The sequence below is a fragment of the Rhinatrema bivittatum genome, unplaced genomic scaffold (assembly GCF_901001135.1).
Source record: "Rhinatrema bivittatum unplaced genomic scaffold, aRhiBiv1.1, whole genome shotgun sequence".
Lineage (NCBI taxonomy): Eukaryota > Metazoa > Chordata > Amphibia > Gymnophiona > Rhinatrematidae > Rhinatrema > Rhinatrema bivittatum.
In genome coordinates this window covers 75217-80234 of record NW_021821346.1, presented here as the reverse complement: position 1 = coordinate 80234, position 5018 = coordinate 75217, and the positions used below count along the sequence as shown (strand labels likewise).

At 37.2% G+C, this 5018-nt stretch overlaps 1 long non-coding RNA gene across 1 annotated transcript; it reads right to left on the bottom strand.

Moving 5' to 3' along the window:
* Nucleotides 1–821: 821 nt before the first annotated feature.
* LOC115082613 lies at nucleotides 822–1638 on the bottom strand. The gene is made up of 3 exons (XR_003854210.1): nucleotides 1573–1638; nucleotides 1271–1481; nucleotides 822–944 (listed from the first exon to the last, which is right to left on the bottom strand). It is a non-coding gene; the product is annotated as an uncharacterized LOC115082613 (long non-coding RNA).
* Nucleotides 1639–5018: the final 3380 nt, after the last annotated feature.

Genomic DNA, 5018 nt, shown 5'->3' with positions numbered 1-5018 from the left:
TAATCCTTTTCATCCCTATAGAATTTACTAATCTTTATTTTTTTAGTTTCTTCACGAAACTCGTCCAATTGTTTTTGTAAATCGCTCATCTGACTTGATAACATATCAGTTGATAATTCATTCTGAATTTTCACTAATTCAAGATCCATATCTTGTTTTAGCTCTTCAAGCTTAATTTTAGTTGTTTCAATAATTAAGATCATCAAGTCATGTGAGCATTTATTTAGGATCGAGTTCCATTTCTGAACGAAACTTTCATCGTCTGCAAAAAGAGAAGGCACCTTATTAACCCTTAACCCACGCGGTATGCGTTTAACATAGCAATACTCAGCTAATGTTGAAGCATGTAATTCCATGCGTACTGCCTTTTTACGATTTTTTGCATAATCATCCCAGTTACCTGTATCATTGTGTGCAGTATTTTCATGCGGTGAATCAAACAAGTGAAAACCCGAAAGGATAGTACTAGCCGCTTGTTCAGTATAGGAATGCATGTTGTCCATAAACCCTTAATTAGGTAACCAACACGGTAAATATACAAAAGGGTAAATAACTACAACTCTCTATCCACTTGTCGTATAATTACATATAATATAGAGAGCCCAACAATAATATATGAAATACAAAAATTTTTTATTTAAAGATATCGCACAAATATACCTATATAGACAATAAAACTAAACTAGCACACTCACACATTCATACCCACAAATTAAAAAATATGTTGTATTGAGATACAATATATAACTTAGTTTATGTTACCAATAGAAGTATACAAATAATATTTCAATTGAAACTCGATAAATTATTGTAAACTTTGAATTAGAATTATGTACTGTTTGTGTCCGACAAAAGCAGATGCAAGATCTCTTCGTTTCACCCCCGTCTTTTGGGGCTTCCTCAGGGACTGATGTAAATATACACTTTATAAGTGTATTACCACACTGCAAAGCACATATCAACAATTAATTAAACCATTCGAAAAAACATACATTATCCTAACTATTGCACTTCAAACACATATACCAACCCAAATTTGCTAAAAACCTGTGACCAGTGACAAACACATATCCATAACGCCACTTGCCCCGACATTAAACACCACAAACCATATAACCCACCACACATAAAAACAATTTTCTGTATATCTTATCTCACTTATTTTTCTGTTATTTAAATCCTAGAATCTACTCCGCTTTTAATGACAACAAAAATATATCTTTATTTCCTATACCGAAACCCAAATATATTTAATACAGGCTGTACCTACCTGAATCACAACAGTTTATTCAACCTCTTATACTTCGAACTCCTTACAAGATTCCTTCAGCACAGCGTTCCCCTATATTCATTAGTCATGACTCTCGGCCATCTGAATTTAGCGGCGTTTCGTTTAACCCTTACGGTTTTCTAAACTTCCTTGCTTCTTACAGGTTGATCACATAGAAACCGCCGACCTATGATCTCAAGCCAAACATATTCTGCAACAATATAACCAAGAATTAGTTATAAAGAGTAAAACAATGTATCCTCCGCCCCAAACTGCCAAGATTACAGACCTTCAACACTCACGTCTAATCGGAAGTGACGTAGCACGACGTCACCCGCTGAGAAGTAGACTGCTAAGCTTCCCAACAAACTTATATAAGCAGAGAATTACGCCGTCGAATAATTAATTAAATTATTGAACCTAACCAACATCATTCCAATCCCCATGTTTCTCAAAAACAAACTTTATAGAATTTACCCCTAAGACCTACCACGAACCAGACCTACCACGAACCATACCTAATAAGCCTAGAGTAAACATCCAAAGGATATCATATCCATATGTTAATAGAATGCGTTCCATTCAATAGGTCCATTCAACCCCAAAGGGGCAATCGTACGCCAACTATAAATGAATTGCTGTTCAATTTTCCTTAACCTGAGGGACAAATCTCCCCCATGTGGAAGCGTAACTTGTTTAATTACGAAAAACCTGATCTCTGCCACAGTATGCTTGTTCTCAACCCAATGTTGTACTAAAGGTGCGTTTTCACGCAAAGCATTAATACGACTCCTATGCTCAATGATCCTACATCGAATGGGGCGAATTGTCTGCCCTATATAAATTAAATTGCAAGGACATACAATGGCGTATACAACGCCACTAGTACTGCAATCAAACAAACTGGGAATTGAATAAGAGTATCTTAAATTGGGGTGACTAAACAACTGACACCGAAGTGTCAGTGAGCAAACTGAACACGATCCACAAGGTATTTGTCCATGGGGAGGAACTGGATCCTCAGATTCCCTCCCACCCTTAAGTTTGTTATATAAAGATTGACGTTTTTTAATAGCGAAAATCGGGTTTTCTACAAAACATGGCATAGTAGATAGAATATGCCAATGGGTCAAAATAATCTCCTTGATTTGAGTAGTTTTTGGGGAAAATGGAATGGTACAAATCATACGATTTAAAGTTTCCTTTGTGGTATGGATCAATAAATTCTCCCTATTGGAGTATAACGCCCGTTTATAAGCTCTTTTTACCACAGACTTTGAATACCCTCTAGCTAAAAATCTTTCCTGTAATTGAGACGCCTGGGTTTTAAATTCAGCAGTGGAGGTGCATAGCCGACGATATCGTAAAAATTGACCTATAGGTATGTTATCCTTAAGCTGTTTTGGATGATAACTCTGATAATGTAACAATGTGTTTCTATCCGTGCTTTTTCTATACACCGTCGTGACCAATCTACTTTCATGAACATACACTTGCATGTCCAAAAAAAGTTATTGAATGATGACTCTTAGTGAAAGTAAACTGTAAATGTTCATCCCAAGTATTTAAAGCGGTCAAAAATGTCTCTAACTGCACCTCATCGCCACTCCAAATGACAAACAAGTCGTCAATATAACGTTTCCAACATATAATATATTGAAACCAATCCGACTTGTAAACCCATTGATTCTCAAAACCAGCAACATACAGTCCAGCTACACTCGGGGCCATAGGGGACCCCATCGGAATGCCTTGAATTTGCAAAAAATGATCTGATTGATAACTGAAACTATTCTGTGTCAAAGCAATATCTGCAATAGAGGTGAGAAAATTCAACCTCCTCTGTGAAATATCCAAATTAGCCAGTTCCATTTTTATAATCTGTAGGGCTTCTCTCTGGGGGATGTTAGTATAAAGGGACGTTATATCAGCTGTAAGTAACATCCAATGGGACTGTATATCCGGCAATACTGTCAGCTGGTTTATGAAATCAGTTGAGTCTTTTACATAAGAAGATACACTACGAACTAATGGTTGCAAATAATGATCAATCATCTGTGCTAGAGGCTCTAAAACTGTGCCTATACCCGCCACGATCGGTCGCCCTGGCGGATTCACCAATGTTTTATGAATCTTTGGTAAGATGTACAAATAAGCTGTAGTGGGATATGATACCTGTAAAAACCGATGTTCCTTATTAGTAATAATTTTGTCCTTAAAAGCTATTTCCAAAACCTCAGTAACGTGTTGATGTAACCTAGGGGTAGGATTTTGATCCAATTTTTTATAAGCCTGTAAATCTGACAACTGACGATAAACTTCATTGTCATAATCCCTCTGATTCATAACCACAACTGCCCCTCCCTTATCTGCGGCCATGATACGTATAGAATTATCATTGCGTAAATCAAGCATAGCTTGCCATTGTTCCTTTGAGAGATTATATTTAATAAAATCTCTTTGACATTCTATTTGATCCAAATCCCGAAGAACCAAGCTTTGAAATGTTTGGAGCAAGTGGCTTGGCGGGGATGGTGGAGTCCATTTGGAGGGTCTATAAAGACCATCTTTATCACAAGTATTAACATCATTCATATTTTTTAATTTGTGGGTATGAATGTGTGAGTGTGCTAGTTTAGTTTTATTGTCTATATAGGTATATTTGTGCGATATCTTTAAATAAAAAATTTTTGTATTTCATATATTATTGTTGGGCTCTCTATATTACATTGAATAGATGAGTCAGGTAGGGGATTTGTATGTCACAGCCCCTTAGACTACTCTTAGTAACTTGCATTCAAATATCACTTTAAATAAAAGGATAGTAAAATCCTAAATTATATAGCTATGATGGAAAAACTCCTACATCGGAGAATTCTGAATGAGTGAGGGATTTGTGAGAAAAATGTACTGAAAAACAGTCCTAGTAAGCAAACAGATTCTCACCCTGACTAACAAGGGGAGTCAATGAAAAAAAGGCCAGGTAGGATGGAAGAGTGTGCACACATTTTCTTTCCATGGCCCTGCCTTGGTCTTGGCCTTTTGGCTAAGGGGAGAGGAACTCAGCAGCAGATCACGCAGTCCCCAGGAGGGTGTGGACCCCAGCAGCATTCCAGGAGGCAAAGTTGAGTCCCTAGGTGGGTGTGGACTCCAGCGACAGACTGTGAGGTGGTGTCAGGTCCCCAGGAGGGCATGGACCCCTGCTCCCATTCAGTGGAGCAGAAGCGGCACTGAGGAGATGGCAGTGGTTTAGATACAATGGAACCCCCCCCCCCCCCCCCAGACCAACACTGCTCACCAGTCTAGTTGCATCTTTTCTTGTGGGTGAGACTTAGGAAAAAAAGGAGGATAATAATAACAATTGATTAAATGGGAATTCAAAACTTCCTTTCTATTCTATATGGCGGTATAGCGTGAGATCCTAAGGTACACTACACTGAGGGTAAATTTTTGTACTATGGTACTCTTCTACCAAGTAGTCAATATCAACAAAAAGAGTCCTCACCCATTTACAAAATGTAATTTCAAAAATCCAATTTATTCATGAAAACGCATAAAATAGATCCTGTCTAGACAATAATTCCTAAACTAACACACTCATTCATCCATACCACAAACAAACATATCACAATTCCCATCAACCCCTTCTTTTTATAAAAACAACAAATATATTATATAAAAAAATCCCAGCACCAATGTGTAACACTGATAGTTAATATAATATCACATGTATCTTACAACCTTTTAC